The following is a 26,432-nucleotide window of genomic DNA, read 5'->3' on the forward strand; positions in this document are numbered from 1 at the left end:
TGATCAATAATTCCTTCTTTCGTCACATGCAAATTAATTTCTGCTGAATTATGCTAACCGGGAGATTGTGCGAGCTTTCCTTGTGGAGCAAAGCGAAACAAAAAATGCATTTACTTGGAAAAGGCCTTTCTGAATGCGTACGGAAAGCAATTTAAATTATTCAACCTGGTAGACGTGCGTTTTCCGAGCGTTCAAAGCTTCCCAGCTGACGTACGTACGTGTGTGTGGGTTGGCTTACCTTACCCAAACCGGATGCAATATTGGATTAATTAAATTAATCGCTGTTTAATGAACGCCATTTGAGAAATGGTAAATATTTTAGCATCGGTTCCTCACGGGGGACGGTTTTAAGCGTACCGTGCGAGCCTTTTACCCATTTCTTCCAGTGGCGCTGGATTTAATACACCGCTGCATCCACACAATAGGTGACGTTTCGAGTGTAGCGTTGTGGAATTAATTTCAACATAAAATTAAATGACACCTCGATCGGTACCGGGTACTGTACCATGGCTGTACCATCGGACACGATTGGATAAGTGCAAACGCACTGATGTAATTTTAAGCTGGAATTCTCGTACAGAATTCTCCTCTGCATTGAACGAGTACGCGAGCGATTTACCATTCGGAATGGGTAACGCTGATAGATTGAAACCGTTGTTGCACTTTCTCGCAATGAATCTCAATTAATGGTGCCAGTTAGGGCGAATTATGTGGACGCCTGGGCGATATATAGTAGCATTCGATTTGTCATTTAAGTTTTTACTCAATTGAACAAACGATGGAATCAGAATAGGTTAGTATAAAGATTGTTTCCTATTAGACAAAAAACAAAAATAAATGAAAATGTGAAATTAATTATCATAAAAGAAAACTTTAAAATTGATCATATAAGATCTAATTAATTAAGAATTGGAATGGTCCTTTAAAGGAAGTTTCCTCAAATTTAAATAGTCTTTATAATATGGTTAAAAAATAAATTATTATGGGGACAATAAGCAAAGTAAGTTCTCAATAATTTAACCATAGATAGAAAGGAAACCCCTCAAACACAAGATTTATATTGTTAACAATATGAAAAAATATTTATTCTAGCTTCTTTCTTTTATTATAATTAATTTTAAATCGTCTGCCATTTTTAAAAGAATAAAAAAATGTTATTCGGGCTCAGAAATTATTAGTTTGTGAAAGCTTCAATTATAGTTTAATGCTTTTGGATTATGGTTAATTTTGACTAAACTTTGTAGTAACAATACTCAGAATCCAATATATTCCATATCTTTCCAATGAAAATCACGAAAATGTTGATAGTTGTAGGGCTTGTAGGTGTATGTTTGCAATAAACAATATCTTATTCATTTCGTGAAGATATTTATCACAATCAATCACTACATCCAATGAAAAAAAACCGCTCCAATCCCTACCGTATGAAAGGATTAATCAAGGTATGAAGCAATTTCCACCGCAATAATTGTATATACCGGACATCGATAGAATACAATAGAATGCTGAACGCTTGTTAAGTGATTACCACCGAATAGATCGTATCATTAATGCAATAGTTTGCATATCACAATCACTGGTCAAAGTTGTTGAAACAATCTTTCATTTCCGGCGTACGCTCTGTAGTGCCCATGCATAATTCCAACCTCCGAAAAGCTAATCACGTTGACAATGCGAACGAAATCAATCCTCTCACGCTTTCCCTTTTCATTCCCTATTCGATGAGCATATTCCTCTCTCTCGTGTAATCTTTGTGCGCAAGGGTTCATTTAGGCTGGTGGCATACATTGTGCTGGTAATGGTTTTTGCTGATATGATTCCTTCCGGTTCGTTTCCGGCCTAGCTAGGGACCGATCACCGCCTCGGTATGCTCAGCCCAACTCACCGCCCGGCGGTCGGTCTGGTTTGTGGTTGCACTCGTCGGACACAGCTGTGGGACTGTGTGGAAACAAAATGGTTGCAGCTTCCATATTTGCTTCCGCTTGGACGGACGGGGTTGGTGCGTGGTTTTATCGGTATTTCCACCGCTCGAACCGAGATGGAATCGTGCCACCGATCATCATTTTATTATGATGAGCTTTTCCCCCCGGAAGGGTCGGGTTCGTTGCTTGCCGCCTTGCACGATGGAAGCGCCCAGTTGTCGTTTGGTTGCAGTGGTTTAATGCTTGTTTTATGATGATTTCAAATTTCCCACAGATCTACCATTGCAGTGTAGGGCACGAATGTGGGTGGTGGTGATACGTCTATGATACGTGGAATGTTTTGGGGTTTTCGGGATGACGATAGTGTCGGCCGTCTGGTCCGCTGCCTGACGTGGTTTTGTCATCGTTCGGCTGCTCCGTTTGTTTTTGCGGTAAGCCGGTGATGGTCGGTGTGGACAAACGTTGGCATTTAGTCGCTATGGTTTGGGTTTCGTAGACGGGTTTTGTATGTGTTTGGTGGTTTATGCCACCATTTTGTGTATGCCATGTGCTGCCGATTTCTGAGAATAGTGATGTTGATTATTAAGTAAATGTGTACCAAACGTTACTGCGAATTGAGCAAAATTGGTACGTTGAATTATCGTTTTATTAATCAAAGTACATTGCACAAAGTACAGTATAATTAGTTATGATTAATTAAAACATCTCTTCAAATGCATACTTGTACTAGTTTTGAGAAAATTAATCAAACAACAAAACATCTCCACATTCAAGAGCCATAATGCACAACTGCATAATTACCTTTTTTTCCTCACTAAACAAAAGTGCACCATCGCTTCAATGCATTTCCGTTTTCATGCCAAATTAGTGACTAAGTTTAGCAACGACCCTATCGTGGTCAAGCGTGCGGCCATTTAATCCTCTGTTGTATTCATCGGAAGCATTCGTATGGTGCAGTTGAATTGAGGAGAACAGTGCGGCGTGTTGTTTCTGTTTCCACAAAACAACTAATGATAGGTTTTGAGTGTTCGGCGAAATATGGTTGATGAGCGTAATCGATGGAAGCTGGAAGCTGGATGGAAGCTAGAGTAATGTAGGCGCTTTGGTAGCATAACGATACTTATAGTTCGATTATCGATTACTGCTTTAGAAGTAGGTTTGTTTGCACACGAGTGCAACATGCAGTTTTGGTTTATTATGAATCGTTTTTATTACGGTGTGTTGTTCCAAAACATTTTTAAAATTATTATCTAAACAAACGTGTTCTTTGTTCCATTATCTGCTTTACACGTAATTGTGGATATGTTAGGAAAATCAGAGCCATTTTCTGTCATTATTGAATGTGGGGCTTAACATGTTGAACACCCGCACCCAACCCACCTATTGAAACGCACAAAAGCTTGTTGTAAATGTTTTACGATCGCTGACTCTTAAGTAACAAAACAATGGAAACAAAACCAACGGTGCGACTAGGCTGCAATTTTGGTTAATACGATTTTCCGGTGTGTTACATACTTTTTAACAGCATCACAATAAACGTGTGTAATGATAAGATTAACAGCTCGTAAAAAATCCATTTCCAAGTTGCTGTTTGTGGTGCGGTACGGTTCATTGCGTACCGTGGTTGCGAGTACTGTGTGAATGAATCCACAATCTGACCACATTACAAAATAAGTACCGATTTTCACTTAAGGCATTGATGGAATGGGTCAATTGTGGTGTTTTGAAGATTTTGTCATGGTTTTATTTTAGAAAGGGAAGGAATTGCATTGGACTATAGTCGATATGCGGTTCGAAATAAGTCGAAATACAGTTGGTAATATAATTATAAAGCTATTTGATTGTTTTTTTTTAGAGAAAAAAATAAGTTAACAGATCGATTAAGAAAAAACTATGTGAAATAAAAAAAAACTCGAAATAGCTTTATTGAATTCTTTCAGACTATTATCAAGTTCTCGATAGAAGATTTTGTGTGTTCTAAGTTTCGGTATTTTTTTGAATCAATGAATTTGAACGAGCAGGAATAAAATAAGCTCAACCTTTAGACTACTTTCTATCTCTTTAAAAAAAATATAAAATTATGAAATGATTAGCTCATCTTTGCGAAAGCTCTCTTTCCTTTGATTTATTAGCAATTTATGTGCAACCTCCTTTTTTTCTTTGCTTAAATCTTCGACTTTTTAAAGTATCAAATTCCAATTCGTCATTATGAGGTGCTTCATAATGCGTTGTAATCGAGCCAGGTAGTGAGGAGTGAAAAATGCTCGATGATGTTATCGAGAGGACAGCTTCCAGTGAGCGAGCCACTAAAAATTCCAAAGGACTCCAGTGCAAATGACGGTCGCAGCTTTGCCGAGCTTAATGAGATTAGCACGTCGAGGTGCTTGGTCAAGTGGATATACTTTCAGTGAAGTTCCGTACCGAAGTATGCAAAAAAAAAAAACCAACGGTACCTAGGACAGTTTCCATCAGAAATTAGACCTCTTTCCTCTGAATATTACCCCCCTTTTACTATAATTTTATCTCTTGGCACACAAACACTGGGAGACTGTGAAGGAAGCACATTTCGTGGTCGATCGTGCATAAAATATGTTGATCCTTCCCGTGCCAATGATCGAACCGAGGTGGCCTTCGTTTGCTTACCGTTTACTACAGCGCGGGAAATGAATATTTATGAATGAAGGAAACTTCGCGCATTGTTGGGGAAAGCTAGTTGTACCGCGAAACGGTCAGCAAATAGTTAACGTAATAGTACTTATGTCCGTAGGGTTTGGTTAAAAATCATTCTGCAGTCTTTCTTCCGTTTTGTTGTTAGTTCGATAAAAGCCCTCACATACTCTTAATATAAACAAAGTAACTTTTACTTGTGCAATAGACTACTTGTGGAGTAATAAAATTTCTTTTCATGATGAACATTAATTATTAATTACAACAGAAATATTTTCTTTTTTATGATTTCACCTCAAGAAATTAATAAAACTGTTTACTCTCTTACAAACACTTATAAAGAATTCTTTTGGCCTCTGTGTCGCAGTTTCAAGTAGGAAGTAACACGCACCGCAATTCCGGTTGTGCTAATTTAAGTAGCACAGCAGAGAAATAGAAGCAACCAACCAAGTACCCGGTTTGTCCTGCAGGTGCAATAAAATGTTATAATTTATAAGATGGTGGGACACTTGGGGTAAGATATCTTCCCCTCCTCAAAGTACTCTCATGGTTTAGGACGTTTTATTGCTTCACTTTAGCAGAAGAATTCTCAACAAAGTTGTCTGGCACAGTTGTGATTGTGACAGACTTTGCTTTTTTTTTTGGGTGACGATTGCTATAATTTATTGAATGAATCGTTTGGTTCGAAAGAAATATTATTGTACAATGAATGCGATTGTTTTTTAATTAGCTCTTTCAATAATTCATTGAAATAAATATTTCCATGTTATTTATATTTAGTAATGATAGGCTTTTCGCCGTAATGAAAAATTAATTAATATTTAATTTTTTTTATTTTCAGGTAAGTCTTTATATTCACACTGTTCGATGCACTCTGATTATTTACATACTGTAAGTATTTTTTTGTGTAATACTAATATGCAAATTTTATTTCAAAAAGTTCGATGTTTTTTGTCAATTTTTAATTTATAAAATATCTCTTAAACTTTATATAGGTCTTATAAAAATATTAATTAACAATTTATTAAATTCAACTGATGACACAGTCCAATAAACTGTGGTAACTAAACTAAACAAATTTATGAAACGAAATTTGTTTGAGTTTCATTAAGCAAAAAAACCTACATTTACTGGTTAAAACATTACTTAGAATTGAGTAAAGTAAGAACGAAACAATGCACTCGGAATGGGTCATATCGAGTGTGAAGTAATGGAAAACAGGTGAGTGTAGAAATTGGGTGACGTACTGCCAAGACCGGGAGTGGGCCAGTGGGTCGATTTTTGGGAAATCCTGCTTTACTCATTCTCCATTCTCGCTCCATTATATGCCAGCAAAGAGCAGAAGAGAGTTCCGTTTTCCCCCCCGGTGAGGAGTAACACCGAGCGCTCGGCATCACAGCTGGTACCATGAGTTACCTTTCAATGGGGTAACTCATTTTCTTAACAGACAGACCGGAAAATCAGCGACCGGTTTTTGAGCGTATATTGCAGCGATTGATGGGAGGGAAACCCGAATGACGACTAGTGACGAAGAGTTCTTACAGGTGTCAGCATCGGTAGTTGAACCTTTATGACGTCAAACGATGTTTTCCATTTTGTGGATGAGCTAAATCGTGGTTTGGATAATACTAGACAGTATGGAATGCATTTAGAGATTACAATGCAACGAGTTCGATTGTAACCGATTTTTAATAGTATTTAAGTTTCAAATGGTTGTAGAAAGTATAATTTAAATCTTAAAAATAAATTCTTTAATTACAAAAAAACATATTTCATTACAAAAATTGCGATTTATCAATCCCTAAATTGATCTTTACACGAATTTAAATTTACAGTATTTTGCTATATTTGCTTCTAATTCTTTTGGATAAAAGAATTCTTTTGGATAATCGTTCGTTTGTCGTGGAGACAGTAGTTAACCTGCACAACTGCTAATTCCCCTTTTGCTAAGCTCCGTTCCGGGAAGAACATACATAAGCACCGGAAGCAACAGGGCACACATTAATATTCTTGCATTATTTATTCATCGAAACTGCACCTTTCGTTCGGGAGTCTCATGCCACTCGCTACCACTCAGACACGAACAAGGATTATTCTAACCTGAGAGTTCCCCCCTCCCCGACGACTGAGTACCAGCAGTTGAGCAGTTAAAAACCACAAAAAACGGGGAAACTGAGTACCGGTGTTCCCAGTTTGTTCCAGTGCCCTCGTCCCAATCGTCAACAGTTGGTCGCAAGCATTCAACCACGATCATGCGGGTCCGGGATCCGGTTTGACGCGCGCTCTGCACACCATTTGCTACTAACTGTGGCTGTGCAATATTGTCCATCGGTGGCCATCGTAGGGGCGCACCATCGTACACCAACATAAAACATCGCCACGAGGACGTTTTTTTTTGGTTTTCTGGCGAAGATACCGAAAGCAACGAAAACATTTCGATTGTAATATTGGAAAAAGTCGCCCCAAAAACGAGGCAGTGCAGTGAATAGAAGTGTGCAGATTGGATCGGGGTTTGTTTGCAGTGTGAATGTTGTGCAAGAATAATTGTTTTGCCTTCATGTGCTTTCGGCAAACAGTGGCTTCAGTGAAATTGAATCAGCTCAACTGAGAAAAGTTTTGTGCGGTCATTTTAGTGTAATTTCGTTTTCCTTTTTTTAAAGTTGTGTTTGAATTATCTGAAGTACATCCAGTTATGTCAAGCATTCACTACTCAACTGTTACCATAATCATCGATCGAAAGTTTTGCGGTAAACAACGTCATAAAACATGAGGAAGAAAAAGCGTATAAATCATATCCATGGTAGAATATTGCTTCTACTCGAACGAAATCGTTTGTGTGTGAGTGTGTCGGCTGCATAAGTATACACAGTTCTACCACCTAGTTCTATAGTTCCATACAAGTCTACTTTAGAGCCCGCCGTTACACGTGCGTTGATTTACGTTTGATTACGAGCGCTGCTTTGTGTGTAACCCGACGACCATGGCTGTGCGGTAGGCTTCTTAGCCTTTTACGAAATATTGTGCGTGACGTGCAGGAAGTAAAACCCATCTTTGCTTCCCTTGGTGCCCACCGTACCTACCATCTTGTTCAGCCCTTCTTTCCTGAGGGACAAACTCCAGGAAAGGAAATCAATACGAACATCGATGTCGTTACGCATTTCCTGCCCTTGTGTGAAGCAAAACTCAAACTTCGAAGAATAGTTGAATTGAGACTGGAAGTAAAAGGGGGAAGGCAACAAGAAGTTAACTATTGCCCTGAGAAATCTGATCGTCAAAAGGTTTTTCGAAAATGCAGTGTGCGTGAAAGCGTGTTACAGTAGTAATCAGACGGGGCGAGAAAAAATAAAAGTTTTCCATTCAAATCTCGTTCCCTTCCTGTTGGGAGTTCCTTGCTTTCCAAACTTGCTCTTTTGATTGCGCCATTTTTTTTCTTTTTGCTTCTCGTGTAGCGTTATGGCTTATTCTCAAAAGTCCCTAACAATGAAGACTGCAGGAGTTGTAGAATTTTTGATGGAATTTCCACCGAATCAATGGTAACGCATTTGTTGATTTTTGCATAAAAGCAAAGAGAGTTAACCGTTTTCTTTTTTACCGCGAAATCTGTTCGTGTTCGATGGCTGACTTGTATGGCATGACTGTGAATTGATCGTGGGAAAATTCGCCTGAACAACGATTAGCCCTAGGTAGTAGGGTGGAATAACTAGGGTGGAATGCAAATGCATCCTACGATCAGCCATTTCAGAACTCGAAGTTATCGTTCCGGTTTCGAAACAACGAAACAGTGAACGTTGATTGGTGGACATCAGTACAAAAAAACCCTCAACCAAGTCACCAAGAACAACGGCAAAGGATAGCGTATGTCCGTATGTGTAATTTGCCCGATATTAAGTGAATCGATCGCACGTGCTGCGGTAGTGCATGTATGCAAATAAGTGCAAATTTTCTGTGTGTACTGCGAATGTATCGCGAAAGAACCATATGCTGACGAGGGAGGTTTTCCTACGTAGAGATCAAATTTCCATACAGACGCACGCGGAAAAGGTGCCCCCTTACTGTCTAGGTGCGATTCCAAGAAACGACGATTTTGTAGCCATTGTTGCCACCCTCACAAAGTGTACCACCGAATACAGGAAGTGTTGGAAACACTGAAGGAAGAAAAAACACAGCTCGTACCCTTTCGAAACAAAACCAAAAAAAAATGGACAAAAGCTAACGAGATGGAAAGCAAACAGTGAGATCGTTTGTTTTTTCGTGTGTGTGCGTGTGTGCGTACTGTTTCTCTTCTGCTTTTGTTCGATTCGTGTGGGTGTGTGTGTGTGTGTGTGTGCGTATGTCCATGAAACACAAACGAAATGAAGAGTTAAGGGATGGCTTACATACGGTGCGCCAAAACCCGGCGTAACGGCGTGATATGATGCAGTTTGCAGTTGCAGTCAATAGCGCGGTGTGGTGCTGTGGTAATGTGTGGTGTGTGTTTTTTTTTGTTTTGCTTTCGCAGGGTCATCGATTGAATAATGTAGCGCAATGTAGGAAAATATGTGCTCAAGGCAGAAGCCGTGCGACGGTTCCGTTTGTGTTGTTGGGAAAAATGGAAAATTGTTTGTAAAATATTCTGCTCCAGAAACGACGACTATGACGAATAGTGGAAACAGTATGTGCACCGCGCGGGGGTTTTTTTTCACTAAGGCGAGTAACGAATGCAATTGAAAGTGGGTTAAAAGGTTGCGCGTGTGATTAAGCAAGGTAAGCGAGTCTAAGGTGGGCAGGAAACCCTTACGCGCCAATATGGCGATGTTGCACTTTCGTACCGCAGTTGTCTCGGTTTGTTTTGTAGTTTATATTATTTTTGTTAAGAAGTTAAAAAATTCGTTCACACCATCATTCAACTAACAAGAAAAAACCTGTTATCTCGCAACCCGTTAACGGTAACACCAGTCAAAAGAATCCACTCGTTGCCTTTTTGGTAGCAATTTTCACTTCATTAGCCACCGCTGGAGGGAAAATAGGCCTTTCAGGTCATATAAATTGTTATCCCGTTACGTGGTGGTGGAAATTTAGTACGGCACATATTTACGCTTCATAAGGCAAAATGATCGCTTGTCGCTGCCTAGGCGGATCGTAACGAGTGGGGGTTTTTGTTGCGGATGAAGCGCGCAACCCAAAAAGGTGCTGAGTAACGGGCCCAATTATTCAGTGGTTTGTGAGTGAATCGTGATGCGTGCAGTTACACCGCACGTGTTTTGAATATGATAAGGTAACAGCAGACACGCATGTATTGAGCAGCGATTTGTTCCCGAGTTCGTGCTGTAACATGTTTTATGTTTTGTAAAAGAACAGCTTATATGCTACTGTTAGGATACTTGAATGATCATGTAGAAATGGTGTACAAATTTTATAATTTTTATTTTGTAACATAAGCTTCAAAATGATGTAAATTACTTTTTAAAACTTGTAGTAACTTTTATTTAAAATGTTTTTTTATGAGACAACCGAGACGACCGGTAGTGAAAATCAAGCGAATAATTCTGACACACCATTAACCACTAGGGATAGGAAATTTTCGATATTTTTTTCTCCGAAACATTTCAATAATTCATAACGATAACCTTGACTAATTTTACAACTTGAATGTAATGTTTTTCTTCACTCAAAACACTCTCAAAATGTAATGGAAAAAAACTTTTGTTTGCTCTCTCCAAACATGTCTAGCAGCTTTGTATCTTGGTTTTAATTAGAAGCCGACGTGTCGTTCGCTGCAACGCATTTGAACCAACCAAACAAAATAGGGTTTTCGGTCAGACATCCGATGACAGGCAGCGAAATTGGTTGTTCACACAGCGGCACACCGGTCGGAACGGTTGGAGATCGATCGGCACGATAGCCGGTCAAACCATTCGGGACAGTTCTTGCTTAATTCACTTCAATCGACCTTACGTCAGCGTTGGTCAGCCTTCGGCACGGCTAGATGGCCTTCATGGCCACTCATGTGCCATTAGTCTCTAAACATCGTCCAGCAAACGATGACAGCAGTCAGTCATGAACGGGCAAAAGGGACAAATGTGTTTTTCGTTTTTCCACCATCCGTTCCCCTTCTTTTTCGCCTGTTGTCCATCTTTCGTGTCATCTTTGTTTCTTTTTTGTCTTTCGAACAACTTGGCACTGCAGGTATGAAGTGTAGGCAAGTACACGGATGACGAACCCTTCGTGTGATGGGTGTGAACGGTCCGCACGTTACGATTCCAACATTGAGCACTGGTTCACTGGTTGACGTGGTTGTGATTTGCTAACCGGAACCCCTAACTTGGGCACGGTTTCGACTCGACTTACCGTGAACGACCGTGCGCCTCCATCGGCGGGGGGGCGTAGACTCGCCGTACGTCAAACATCGGTTACCCCGTTTATGGTTACCGGTTTCATTTGTCAGCAGACTACCGTTACACCGTCTGTTTCTCCTATTCCCTCCCCTTCCCCTCTGGTCGCCCATGTTGACGGTGGCACACTAATGGAAAATCAATTCCAAGCTTCCTTTCCCCGTCTGGTCTAACCTGCATAGAGACTTCGTGAACCTTTTTTTCCTATTATTTCAAACGTTGCGCTACATGGAGTACACGCTTGTGTTTTCTCTTTTGTTTTTGTAGCGTAAAAAATAGCCTAGGTTAGGTAGGTTGTTCACTCACTGTTACGATTATGTCCTACTACTCGTTACGACATCAGAATGCGTTCTGTTGTCTTAGGATGATTGTTTGATTTTTACAACGAAACACGACCAGCAAACAATAAAGACAATTGGATTGTTGTAATTGAAGCAACAAAAAAAGAAGGAAAATAAGCATTGTCCTTTATAATCCCAAGCTGGGCAAAAAATGCACAAAACACGTGACAGATAAATATAAAACGATTTTTTTTTTCTTTTTCTATAGTATCTATACGATAGAATAGATATATTCATTATTGAGACTAAATTTGCTACCATGTTACAATAATGCATAATGTTCCGTGTGTTCATGTAGCTTAAAGTAGAGCAACAGGACAACAACAAAAATCTAAAAATCAATAATGTCACTTTTAATTAAAGCATTGCAAATAATAATAACCAGGTTAAAAGCTGATCGTCATAACTGGTAAAAAAATCAGAAAAAGAACATTTATTTTGTTTTAAAACAAACAGGTTTTCCATCGGAACAGAGATTCCACTCGCCAAACATAAATGATAACTCTTTACAGTAAAAACTTTGATGTGAAGTTGCCTGTCATCCATTGTTTGTTTTTGCCATCCTTTCAACTTTGTCCCCATAGTTTTACATTAGCACTACATAAAGTTGGGATGAAATAAGTTGGGCACACCAGGAAACAACGCGCTTGTTCCCGAGTCCACTGGGGAAAACACAAAATTCATTTCATACAGCACCGAACCGTGGTACGTCCCAGTTCAATAAACCTATTATGTTTTACTTTTAGATCAGTGTATTTTACCGTCATTACGGTGAACAGCATCGGACACACGAGCGTTGACAGTACCGAGCGAACGAGTTTTCATGCCACTTCAACTTCCATCGTATCGAAGCAAAAAAAAAAAACTACACAGAACTCGAGAACATAAGTTTTCGATATTTGCTTTTTACCACAGCTTGGAACATCAATTGTAAAACCGAGAGCACAGACGTGAGCGGGCATTGGTTTGGAGTTCCCAAATGGGGATGTAGTACAGGGTAGATATGATTCTAATGTTCAATAGATGGCAAACGAACCCGGTGGTTTCCCACCGTGTGGTTGTGGTATTGTGACGATTGTCATGTTTCATTGTTGAGAGCTTTGAATTCTGGGAAAATGAAGCGACGGTTTGAGAGTTCAGGCCATAACAGGTGCTGTTTGTTTCACAAAGGATGGAAATATTGTTGATAAACTATTGAAGAAAACCAACGAAAAAAAACCTTGAAGAGTAGCCATACTGTACGCTAGTTGTTGAAAAACAAGATGTTTTTTTACTTATTTCTTCTACATCATCGTTCAATGTTTTTTTTGTTACATTTATCACTCCATCTTAGGTAAACTTCAACCAACCTAAATAAGAACCTTTTGCCTTGAAGACTGTGAAAGAACCGAACTTTTAGCCGTAGTTGTTTAATACATATGTATTTGATGCTAAAGAAAAACAAATAGGAAAAAACCCATTTCTCGATTCCTTTCAAGTTGAACTTTAATATCTAGGAATTTGTGTGCTTAATCTTTTCCAATTTCTGGATCATTTTTCTAAATGAAAATGATTATGAACAAAAGTTTTCTCAACTGACCCATTCATCATTTAGGGGAAAGATTTGTTAAAAGTTCAAAGTTCCTAGAAAATTCAACAACTGTATCATCATAAGCATCCTGTTAACCTTTGGAAAGGGCTAATACGAGTTCATGTATAAAAGCAACAATTCTCTGAAGCTCTTTTTTATAGTCAGTACTCCAAGCGTCAGCAAAGGATATTAGTTCCCATGGCTCGGTTTCTGGCCATTTCTAAAGATTCTCAAAATCTGCAAATCTGCGTTCTAGAACATGATCAAATGCATTTATCATATGACCTTTACAAATATCTTAAAGATCCATAAAGATCGCTTGTCTCCTACACTACTAATCCACTTACACGCATTTTAAAAAATACGGATCACTCTTTGTAAATGCTCCATATTCCAGAGTTCCAATTTGAATCTGCCTCAACAAATTCTACTTCAAATTTAAATAGAATCTCGAATTTTCTAGAACTTTGTCACTTAAGCATTAAACCGCTGTATTTTGCAGAATATTTTAGGTACTTTTTCAACATACAACCATGCTCAAAGTCTTCGACATTTCCAGTCGTGTGACCAGCATTTTTGTTATTGCATATTAAGGAATATTATTTGACAGAGTATTAACGTTAGAAACATCAGCTTGAAACTTCCAATTAAATCGAAATTAAGGTCAATATCATAACAGTTGTGCTAAACCCGTTGTAGTGCAAGATATCGTGTTTCAACGTCTGTTTTGATTATTATTTATAACACGTCCCTTCTGACTAATGTTCTAAGCGTACGTCAATTATGCCGTGGCAGGAACAATAACACACAAACTATAAACCGTATTAATTTCCTTCCACTTGCGCGCGCGTGTGTCTGTGTGTGAGCATGTGTTTTGTAAAACGAAAATGGTTTTCCACCAGCTGAGCCAACTAATGGATTGCACCATGATAGCGTGCTTTTTTTCCTGCAAATTCACCAAACCGCCACACGACAGGACTCGGAGTTCTGGAGAGGGAGAGGTGCGTCACCTTGCACCATACACACACACACTGGGTCTTTGGTTTTTTTCCTCTCTTTCTCTCGTTTTGTTCGTTATCCTCTTCAATTCCCGCTCGTCATCACTCGTGTTGTGTCGAGGGTCACGTTCATTGTCAAAGCGATCGGTTCGGTCAGGTTCTCGGCAGGGCTCACCCCTGCACACTAGGGGTGGGTTCCGGTTGGGGAAAGGGAATATCAGACGATGGTGTCCACATAAACTATCCTCTATTCAGGCCATCATCATCAACGTCGTTTCCGCTGTTGTCGATCGAGGCGCGTTTGTGTGTGACCCTTCTCGTGTGCACGTGGAGCGCAACATGTGTTCGATTTTCCCACGGTTTTTCCTCACACACACACACCCCGGGCACACGTTAATCATCCGTTGCCCTTCTGTCCCTTCTGTCCAGTTTGTTTCCTTGCGAACGGTTTTCATTGTGTATGTGTGTCATTAGTGGGAGTGGGTTCGGGGATAGGGAAACGAGTTTCCCACAACAATCAACCTCAATGGTGTCGGCGTTTGTGTGTTGGTTTGCAGTGTGGTATGCGTTCACAGTGTAAGTGTCGAGAGCAGCATTTTCTGTATCATCAAAGCAATATATTTCTTTACGTTTTTCCTTACCATCGAGCACGCATCGTTTTCCCATTTTCCAAACCTCTACGCCCATGCTGTTGCGCTCCCAACCCGTTCCCCATCCTTGTCATCATTTCCAATCGCCACCGATTGACTGATGACGACGATGATGGGGAAAGGAAAAGTTTATTATTGATTGTTTACCGGTTGATTTATTGGGGGAAAAAGTTTCGAGCGCACCGCGGTACATCGCGCCGTCGGTGCCAAGCGGTGCGCCCGAAACCATCTCGTTCGTCCGCCTGTACGACGCAGGTGAAAATGTCGAAGCCTACGAAGGCTCGTTTGCAAGAGATAAAGATGGAGCGGCGTTGGCGCTTCATCACTGGCAGTTATTACACGCTAGTGAATGGGTGGAAGGTATTTTATGTACAATTTTTATACATTCTTTTGTCAGCTCAGTTTCGATCGAGCTCAAAAACCGTTTGGTTTGGAATTTTCCGACCACGCGAACGCGCCCGGTTTTGCTCTTTTTTGAAGCGCTTGCTTATCGTTCAACCATGGGCAAACGTTTAGCGGTTCGGGCGCGTAAACGATCGTAATTAAATTCCCATCTTTCCAATGGAGATTAAATTATGTTTATTAAATTGTCACCCGATGAGTTTGTAAATAGTATCATTGGTAGGGAAAAAATATATAAATAATCTAATCTTTTCGGTTAAAGAAAGTGGAAGCATTTTAAATAACCTTTGCGTGTGTTAGTGATAGAAGATTTTCTTTTTTTTGTGCAGAAAGAAAAATCGTCAAGCGCAAGTTTCGCTAACCGCAACATGAAGCGTAGAGCAAAAGAAGCTGATTTGTAGCGTGCATAACAAGCGCGGTGAATTAATTCACCAATCGTAAAACATTTCAAATGGATTCGCGCTTAAATCAGTTTTGTAAGTAGATTCATGTTGTTCCTTCCGGACTTTCTGCTTCTGTTTTCGAACGCAAAGTAAGTTTTTGGTAAGCAACTTGTACGCGACCATTGAATTCTCCTTCCAGCTCCGCGTGAACCAAACTGGAACAAATTAGATGGCGCAAAACCGTACATAGGACATAATTTCTTTTTTCCACTGTTGGCCCGCGGAAAAAAAGCACGGAATATAAATTAGCAAAAATCGCTAACGGAAACAAAGAAACCGTTTGCTTAAGACGGTTGCCACCACAAAAAAAAACCGGTAACACAGCAGCAGTTTAGTTTAGTTCCGTACACGAATGTTGTCCTGAATGTTCAGCATGAAAACTTCATTAATATGATAATGGAGCTGTCCAGAATTGGGAAAAATGGTTTGTAACTGCGAAGTAAATCAGGCTCAGACGGTGGACTGTGATTTAGCGTTGTTCCTTTGAAGACGTTGGAGAAGCAGGGGGTCCTTGTGAGTGTGTGTGGGGGTTGGAGTTTTGCTTGCAGGTTCGTTAGCAAATTTTAATCACCCAACTAATCGCGCTACAAAACTCACGTGAACGTGACAACTGACAGGAAGGAACTGAAACTGTGGTATCAGTTGTTCCCGATGAGCAACATGAACAATCCGTCGAAGCAAGAATTCTTTGCATTCTTGAGTGCTGGAGAGTGGATATTTTATGCCACTCGGTAGCAGAAGCTGTACAGCGCTTTTACGGGATGTCCAGGGAAAATTCTCAGGGAAAAAGGGGGAAAATGTGGTTTAGTTTTCTTTTGCATTTTTCGTACTGTTTTTCCGCAACAACGTGGAAAAACATTCTTTCTACGTAGCCGGTGTTTGAATGCCGTACAACCGGTACGGTAAAGTATTTAGTTCGGTAAGCTTGGTGCTAAACATCGTCCTAACGTCCAACATCTAACATAGCGTCCGGGAGTTCGGGCGAAAACCAAAGGAGGGGGGGGGGGGGGGGGGAGTGGCGTCTTGTTTGTATCGTTTTGTATCGCTCATTTTCGCGTTTTCCCTCTGCTCGGTAAGGGTGTATTTACCGTATCCGAACCCGGTGCCCTTAGATTGGCCCATAAACCTCGTAATCCCATAATCTCCTATCAGATTTGTTGCCCTGGTTTGCACGGTGGGAATGTCACATGCTTTTGGTCAAAAAGTAACTTTTTGGAAGAAAAAAGTTTTCTCACATTCCATTTTTTTGTGGAAGGGAAAATTTGAAGATAAAGTTTTATGAAATAAATTACGCCTTGACATAAATTACATAAACAAATTTTTTTGGATTGAATTTTGAAATAAATTATCTACCCTAATTAGCCATCATTGAAATTATTGAATTTGTTTCTATTTAGATTTCGCTAATTTCATTTAAAAAAACATAACATTTTTACCGTCTCGCTTTACCATTATCAAATGTGTGAACTGCGATTCTTGGTTGGCTTCCTTTTTGCTATGGCACAACAGTTTTGCGATAAGAGACTCACCCGACAAATGCCACGGACGGGACAGTACGTCCAGCATAAGCCATAAAGATTTGTAGGATACGCTGGAAGTGGTTTGAAGCTCATTGGAAATCATTTTAACGCATGACAGCTTGTGAACCAGTACTGAGCTGAGTGTGTACGAGCGGTTTTTAGCCTGAACCACAGTCTTTAATGTGTTCTGCTTGAGTACGAGCTTTACTTCTCTACCCGGATTGTTTCATTGCTGAGACGATTTTTATGAGAAATTTTCAATAAAATCGTTCAAAAAAAAAAAGGAAATTAATTCACCAGCGGGGTCTGGTGTTTGTGGCCCTGATTCGGACAATCGTCTTTCTGATGTCAGTAAAACCAAAAAATAAAATATAAAACGAAATCTTATTGCCAGTGCAAAATTGCGCCATTCCGTAGCGCCTTTGTTTAGATGGGAAAATAAAACCTCAAACCGAATTCCGAAATACTTCAATGAGATAAAACCCACATTGGATACAGCGTTCCTAGTAAATGGACCGCTTTGGTGGGCTAATGTCTACACCGCGCCGGAATGTTGGTCTTGCTCTAGCGAATTAGTGTGTATATGTTTACGTTTGGCGGGCAGTCATCTAGGATTTAATTGTTGGCCAGTCGGTCGTAGAAAGCGAATACGCTCACGGCGCTCGATGCTGTTTGTTTGATTTATAATTACATTAGCAAGAAGTCGTTATTTTTCTACGACCGTTCAAATGTGTCAGTGTCTACCTTCGGTGGGTCGGATTTCTTTGGAAAAAATACAGCAAAATGATACAGGGATGGGCGTATTTCTTTTTGTTACACCAAGCTCCAGCAAGCTTCGAGTGTGTTTGTTATTTTAAAGGGAAAATAAATATGTACATGTTTTCCCAGGATGTACCGATATGGCCAGTAGCAAAACAATGTTCAGAATAGATCGCTCCGGGGGTACTAGCGCAGCATGTGTTTTTCTCTCATTTTCGTGTCGCCAGGATTAACAAGCGACCTAAACATATAATCCCCTTCCACATCCGAAGTTTTGCGAATGACAAAACCATGCTTTGTAGCTACATTTGCCCAACCGGGATGCGGGATGGTACTTTCGGTCCCATCAGAATATCAATGAGTACGTCTAACGATGGCTTCCAGGGCTTAAGGTCCTTCTTCAGCGGGAGAACAGACACACGCAAAAAAAAAATACATGCAATGCTTGATGAGTAAAGTAATTACATCCGGAAGACTGATCTTCCCACCCGGGGAAGTGGTTGGAAGTGTGTCCCATTTTCATGCGATGTCTTGTGTTTTTTTTTCTCCAATTCCCACCAAACACTCATACACACCTGTTGCTTGGGTCGCTCGGGTGTCTCCTGCCCTTCCCCGGAGGGGCTGCTGCAAACACAGCCATGAAAACATTCATCGTAAATTCCGGCACGACAAATAGAGATAATGGGAAGGGAATTACTGCAAGAAAGAAGGACGAAGCTGGTGCTGGAAGTGGTTTGTACCTCCTCCGAACGGCACTCGGAAACGATGCTGCATGGGTGGGGCCCTGTTCAAGGATTTGTTCTTGCTGGGATTTTATAGCACTATTAAGCTGCAGGCGAGCGAATCCATCAACAGTCATTTTGCCATTAAAATTAATGCAATAATTTTCGTACGTACATAAGTACGTGGAGAAGAGAAAGAGAAGAGAATCACAGGATCGTTAGGAACGTTTTTGTGGACCCGTGCAGAGGTGTACATATTTCAAAACAGCACGAATATTGACTTCTTGGGAAATAATTACTCTTCTAGCATTTCTCAAAAGCTCCACACTTGATTAGACACATGAATCATGGTGGAAAAATATCGAATTTCTTTATGGTTTTATAAATACATTTATTTTTTGTTACTAATAATTCTTAATAATTGTATATTTTTTTAATAACAATATCCCCAATAACATGTTTTATGAACTATAAAGTTATATACAAAATAATGTATAGCGTCAATGTAACATAAGTCACTAAATAACATGTTTCGAACTTTGTTGTGAGTTTTCTCTTCTAACGTTCGCCCATAACTTTTAATCGATACCATATGTAAGATCTCTGGGGAACAAAAGGCCTTTCCGAACGCGGACGGTCAATTTAAACACGTAACAAATCAAATCCAAGCAGTATATTTCTAGTTTTCCGTACGGTTTCTTAAAAACCACGATGCGTGTGCTACAACGCAACTGTTTGACTTTTACTGCCGATAAGAGGAAAGAATTGCTTACAAAACTAGAACAAACCTCCTTTTCTGACCAAGCTGGCCAGAAACGAGCATTCATTTGACGCCCCCCCCCCCCGCCCCTTACCTGAGCTTGCAGCTTGTTTTATGCTCGGATAAACAAGACGTCTAAAATGAAGCGAGAAAACTGTGCCTGTGGTACCTGGAAGCAAACGAAATAAAAAAAAAATTCTTCAAACCATCCGGTGTGAGCTAGCGACGAGCGAAAAGCGTGTAAATAATTTACGAGCCGTAACGAAGCCGCTAACGCCGTGCCCGCTTCAATGGAATCATTTTTACTCCCGGTCAGTTGGTTTGGTTTTTGCCACGCTCCGAAGGTTTCCCCCTTTTTATTTTGGCAAAAGGGAAAGGATTTTTCCTTTCCCGGTTCTATGTAGATATGTTCCCTCCCCAAGCCAGTGGCTGTAACTAATGTAGCAAAGCTGTTGTACTCTGCGAAGTGGAGTAACAACACAAAAAAGAGGGAGTTGAAAGACGTACAACAGCACCCGTACATGGGAATGGTCTATTCTTTTGGTGAACACAAAGAAAACGCAAAAACGCGGGGAACGGCACACTCTGGTCAGGGTCTTGTTTTCCGCTCGATGAATTTTTCTTCATAATACGGCGTCTACGGTGAGTTTGGCGAGAAATTGGAATACCGGGAAGACTTATTCGGCCTACCAGCTGGGACTCATTGCTGTTTACTACCAGGAGGTTTCTGTTGAGTTTATCATAATAAATCTTGACATGGAGGCTTGAGACGGAAGATTTACTAAATATTTGGTTGATTTTTTCTTCTCGTTTGTTTGTATGGTGCTAGAATAAATTAGTACAACGTATCGAGACTTTGTTGATAGTTTTGAAGTTTACCAACAGATGGCACCATTGCTGAATGACCTCATAGTGAATCATTTTGATAGTTGTGAAAACATTCGTAGTAACTAATACAGGAACAAAGTAATGTCTACCTTTCTGACATGTATGCGAGGTAACTATTACCATCGTACACAAAGCAAAAGGACCTTGAGTAATCAAAGCTTATTACACTGCGAATATTGAAGGCGGTATTAAAAGACCGGGGTATTCTAAATAGTTCAGCAACATGACGTAAACGAGCATTAGCAATGACATTGGGTAGCTATTCGCGATGGAGAACATGATTTATTCAGTGAATTGAATTACCGACGCCGCATCGGTGCCATATCGGTGGCATTGTTTGTCGGTCATAGCAAGACACCATCATAAAGACGACGAATTCGTTGGTTCAATTTGTCAGCAAGCGTACGATGGGGATGACAAGAAATTTAGTTACTCGTTTGATGATATTCTACCGAATGAAAACAGAGCGAAAGATTTATTACATCGTACGCTGAATTAATATTTCCCGTATTGCATTACGTTCATTATATGGGTTCCCGAGAGAACAAAAAAATCGAATTAATAAAGCTCAACTTCGAACAGAGGCTCAGTGGATTTTTTTTTTTTTGCTCAAGTACATTCTTTCCAATTTTCGAAACTTCGCTCACTGGAGTTGTCACCGGTAAGCTTCGCGTTGCGCGTTTCACTGGACTAAGTCTACTCAATTATTCATAAACCTAAACAAAGCTCATGGGCACCGTAACAGTACCGTTTCGTCACGTTCAATATTTACATTTAATTCGTCATGAATGGTGAATTGGACTGAAACATCTGTCAGCCATCGGCGAACCTGCAAAGAGAGGCACCCGCTTCCAAAGGCGAACGGGGGAGCATTAACGAGCACACATGTGTTTCCATGTTAAATATTATTCCTTCTCCATTGAAGAGCACCCGTTTTATGCGTGTGCCTGGTGGGGTAGAGCTTTGAGTGGTTGAAAAATAATTAAACATGAGTAGCGCACAAGTGTTGCCACTCGCCATGCATGTAGATATTGTTTTTTAACACAAAAATTTATGTTCATTTATACATGAGTTCAAAAGGTCTCCATAACCTAAAAAAGTTGGGACAAATTTTAGACCCATTTGCTAGTTGAAGTGGAATATTGATAGATATAAGTGAAATCTTTTATACTCAGAATCTAGTGCAAATTGTTATGGTTCTTTTACAAATTTGTTGCAAAAATGTAAATTAAGAAAGCTTTGGGCAGCTTCAATTTTACCTCGCAAAAACCCAAGCGAAACGTAACAGTTCTACTGTTATCTGTAAATGTTTCACTTCAATTTGAAAAGAAAATAACTTAATAACCAGAAATGGTTTCAAATTCCAACATTTCAGCTCGAAATTGTTGACAATATTACCTACTACTACACATTATAAATTCTAAACTCTAAAACCTTATTTCTCTGGAACTTAATTCAATTGTCCTGTCAGCTGAACAATTCTCTTTAATTATTCATTTTCGAAATTAAATTAAAGACTTTATAGAACACAATAATGTGCATAATCAGACACTTCCGTTTGCGAATGGTTGAGAAGAGATTTTTATTGAATAAATTGATTCAATTTTAACCAATACTTTTCCAGGAACGAATGGAATTCATGCTTCTTGCTGCTTCTGACACAAACTCAATCGATAAATCGAGTCAAGTATTTAAAGGCAGTTCGATTGAACCTTTTCGAACCAGTTTCTCCGTTCCGTATCTTTAGTTTTGTGGGTAAAAGCTAGATGCTTTCTTCAATTTCAATTTCAATCAACTGTAGTGAACTACCCATCGGTAGACAAAAACACATGCATCGAAGCTCGAATGCAATGGTAGATGCATTGCAAAATTGTGGGTGAAACATTCGTCTTCAACCCCAAATGCGCTTTGGTTTTTGGGTCGGTGTTCGTTGACATATCGCAAGCTATCTCGTACTACCTCACATGTAGAAAGCTTTGTGTGACCTTGCTGTGTGCAGTTGACAAATTGCATACCACACAGAACCTTTGCTGCTTTCCGGGGACGATTGGTGCCTTGCCTCTGATTCCATCTTTCCGTTCAAAGCCGATCCACTTTTCATCCATTTATACCATGTTCATCTCAAATGGAGTGAAATCTTTTGAACCAGGTGCATGACATTCATCGAACGAGGAAAGCACTGTGCAAATGGTTATCTATCTGGTACCACAGTATGGGAATGGAGCTGATGCAATTTGGTTGCAAGTGCTCGCTCGGGCAGGGCTAGAGGGACAGCAATGGAAGGTGGAAACGAATTCGCAGTAGTACTATTTTTAGCGACTAGCTTACGAGACGATTTCCTCTCCAGATAAGAAGGATAAGGTGAAGGGATTTTTCCAGCAAAGCGAATAGTTGCTGGCAGGTAGATCATCCGGAACTTGTCCCTCCCTCCCTAAAACGGTGTACAGTATACGTAATGGGGTCCTTTTGCTGGTGGATGAAAACACACTGATGAGGGGAAGACTAGCAGTGTACTATCTGCTTAAAGAGGGACCGATTTTACACACCATGTCAACCGTGAAGTGGTTGACGATGTCTACCATCACGATGTCTATCCGTGTGTCATCTGCTTTCGTACAGCAAAAACCCTAACCTTTAGCGCCACTGCTCAAAGGGAAAGAAAAGAAGCAAAAAGAAAAAAACTACGAACCAGAACCGGTTGCCGGGAAGTATAACGAGCAAATGTAAAGCTTTTGGTAGTCCCCAGAACTGGTAGTCTTTGCTAGCATGTGTATGTGTGTGAGGTGTATGCTAAATTACGAACGGTACGAGTGAAACGAGCCCGGTTTGTTTACCGACCGAAGTCGACAAATATTTATCTTCCCGTATTTGAAACCATTTTCCCACCGTTACGTACGAAAGCGCCCTTTTCGAGGGTGTAGAGGGTGGTGGGGTGCGAGTGGTAACGTGGTTTTGGTCCGGGGCTAAGGATACGTTCTTTCTTCCTGTGCTTCAGCCCATTGACGAAGCTACTAGAAAACAAGCGGAGTACATGGATCGTCCTGAAGAGACACCTCTCCCCCCCCCCCCCATAGGTAAGGGTTTGAAGGTGTACGTGTAAGTGGCTTAAAGGATGCAAAAATGCAAAACGACCCACTCGGTCGGGTAAGGGTCGACCCGAGTGCGACGGCCCGAGGTTTAGTCATAAAATCATTAGCTAGCTCATTTGGATGCTGAACGATTGAGAGCCCGGGGGGGGGGGGGGGGATGAAAGTTTTGTTTATTCTCAGCTGTCCCCCCGGTGGGGTTTGGGGCAGTATGAGTGACTAAAAAAAATAAAGAAGCTAGAAAACACATTTCCACACTACGGTGGATAAACCCGGAACGGGCACCGAAAAACGGGAAAGGAACGGTCAGGTGTGAAAACCCCCAACCCTACGAAATATAAGCACCTTGGCAATTGCTCTGTTTATGGCGCTCATGTAAGCGTGTGTGTGTGTTGGAGCGGGGCGACTGGTGGGACAAAAAAGGTACGGGATGATTATTTATGCCCTGCACTAAGCAAACATTTGTGTAAACAAAATGGGTACGCTTATGGCATGATCTATAGCCCAAGGTGTTTACAGCAAAGCTGTAAGTATATGACAGGAAATTATTCAGCTCTTACGCATACATTCGCCCTGTTATGTGTATGTCGATGAAAGAAAAACGCGACCGGTATGGTTTGTTTCTTCATATACCTAGCTCCAATGCAAAATAAAGGAATATTTCAAACTTCAAACCTTTTTTCGTTTTTATAGCAACTTCAATAATATACACCACAGATGATCAAAATAAATATATTGTACCAAAAAATATATACAAAGAAAAGCGAAAGTTGCCGAATTTCTCCTACATTTCAAATTCAACTGCTCCCACCGAAACACCGTTGCGAATGTGCTTTTCTTGTGTGCGCTTGAAGGGATGGATAACGGTGTGGCCTAGATGTGTGATGCGTGATAAAAATCAACTACCGGTTAGTGGTAGCATTTAAATAATTAATTAAATTACTCACGTAATAAGAAATAATGTTATTACTTTGCCTTTGCCGGCCAGAATCACCTCTCTCGGTGGACCAATAATACCCTCATCAGCAGGTACTGGAGGACACCTGGCACGAAAAAAAGAGACACGTGTGTGGCTAGCGAACAATGCCGGGTTGTGTTGGTTTGTTATCTTTAATCGTGCTAGTCGAAGACATTTCTCATGGTAATTTCCTTCCACATGCGAATATTTGTTTATTTTTGCCACAAATATGGGGGAATAAGGAAGCATTTGACTAATATATTTGAAATGTAGTTTTGGAAAAATTTAAAGGTTTTTTTATTGTTTTTTTAATATATTTTCATTAGAGTATGAAATATATTAAAGTACAGTAAAGTGAATCTGCCAGTTTATGGTAAAATTTGCTAAACATTCTTCATTCTAATTTATGTAAGTCGTTAAATAACATATCTTAAATTTAGCACGCAAACATGTAGTTGAACCAGTCCCAGAGTGCTTCATAATTGAGTGACAGAAACTCGATGAATGTATCGTATTATCGTAAAAGTTGCACAACGGCAAAAGAAACTGTGCCATGCTGGAAACAAAAATAACCCAAAATAAATATTAGTATATATCAACCGAAACCCCATCCTTTTGCCGCGTTTTCCACGGAAAACGATTTTCACCGCGGGGAATAATTAATGAACTGTCGCTCGGTGGTGGCAGTTTTATTTTACGACGAATTTTCGGACCATCTTCATAGTGTTCGTTGTTGGCATAGTTGCTGCTTATGTTTAGCATGCAGAACAGACGATGAACAGACCGAATTTAATGCATTTCGTACGCTGGAGCATAGGTAGTATGGGTATGAAATTGCTCACACATGGTCGACATTGGCAAGTGATTGATTGCAAGTGGAAGTGGTATTTCGATTCAATGTCGGGGTGATGGGTTTGGTTTTGTTTAAAATAAATTTAAAGGAGTCAGGTCGTTGAACGACTCATTTCGGAGTCATAAAAAACCTGGTATAAGCGTATAAGTTAAGGTTCGGTCATTTAACTCACTCATAAGTGTAAGCATGTAGCCGTGGTGAGTCGAGTAGAAATATGGGTAAATACGGAGTTTAAACGAAAATGTGCGATTTTTTATTATTATTTTTTATTTAAAGCATTATTTGAGTGAAAAGAAACTTATTCCAACCAATTCGCATTACAATAATTCAATTTTTAAAATTTTGTTAAATTTCTCGAAAAAAAGCTAAGGCTATAGCCTTAGGAAATTTTCAAATGTATAGAATTTTTGGGAGGGGAGGTATTTTTGGAGGCCTCTGGGCCCCCCAAACTCCTCTGGGCCCTCCCAAACTTTGATAGTTAGGCACAGCGAGCAGTATATTCATTTGGTTAGTTTGGGTATTGTACACATGTATTCCGTTTCCGTATTCATGTGGATCAAACGTTTCGTTTCAAATCGATTTTGTTTCAACTCACTCGCACATTTTCGTTTCAACTCACGTATCTACCCTTTTTACAATTCGACTCACCACGGCTACATGCCTACGCTCATGAGTGAGTAAGTGAAAAAAGAGTCGCTAAAACTCCTCGTGGTGAGTGAAAGAAACTCGTTCAATACAACGTTTCAACTCACTATCTCACTCTTACTCACTTTAAACATCTTTAATTGAAACACCGTAGATCGCTTGATTCTTATGATTCCGATAAACGGTGATGCCATAACGGAAAAGTCTTCATTTTAGAAGTAGTTTTGTTCTTCATCTTATACTGTAGCAATATATCAATTTAGTTAAATTGATTTTCATGTCAACTTTCCCCGGCTCCAAAGTGTGATTAATTAGAAACTGCATTTCGAAGAATGGAAATAACATTTTCATTTGTAAGTAAAGATGTTCCACTGACATCAAATTACTAAAGCGATTGATTTCCATTCTGAGAATAATATCCGATCAAAGATGCTTCCTGCTACGGTGTCCGATCAATGGCAAACCGGTGTCTGTGTCGTAACGTTTGTGAGCACAAATAAGCCCTTCGCAACAAGCCTCTTTCGGCCCGGAAGGGCTATTTGAAGTTCCAAGAGCCTCCTCTAGACGGCCCCCTATTCCCGGATGCTATAAACATTCTTCTCAATGGATCTGCATATTAAACGCTTAAAAGGATACTTATGTGTCTCAGTAAGGATCTTCCTGCCAGATGTGTATGATGCCCTTTCTTCCCTTTAGTTCACATCCAGCACGGTTAGCTTCAACAGTCACATTCGTAAGACGGTATCTTCATGCCAACGATAACTGAGCTTTAACCGGTGCACCGAGTCCGTCCGAGATATAGGTAGGATCGAAATATTCTGCTTTTTATGCACCATTCTTCTGGCAGGAACGTTGTACGAGTCCCTGAGGAGTGTTC

The 26,432-nt window shown here is 40.1% G+C and overlaps 1 protein-coding gene across 2 annotated transcripts in view; it reads left to right on the forward strand.

Moving 5' to 3' along the window:
• The first annotated feature begins 4,842 nt into the window (after positions 1–4,842).
• Positions 4,843–26,432, forward strand: part of LOC125766878 (potassium voltage-gated channel subfamily KQT member 4-like) — a 90,036-nt gene continuing 68,446 nt past the window's right edge. Inside the window, exons 1-2 of one of the 2 annotated variants that reach the window (XM_049432950.1) lie at positions 4,843–7,336; positions 9,088–9,332. The gene's annotated coding sequence lies outside the window, so the exon portion shown is untranslated. Of the gene's footprint in view, positions 9,333–26,432 lie in introns of both variants that reach the window. The other variant, XM_049432951.1, reaches the window with a different exon arrangement.

Source organism: Anopheles funestus, chromosome 3RL (genome assembly GCF_943734845.2).
Source record: "Anopheles funestus chromosome 3RL, idAnoFuneDA-416_04, whole genome shotgun sequence".
Classification (NCBI taxonomy): Eukaryota; Metazoa; Arthropoda; class Insecta; order Diptera; family Culicidae; genus Anopheles; species Anopheles funestus.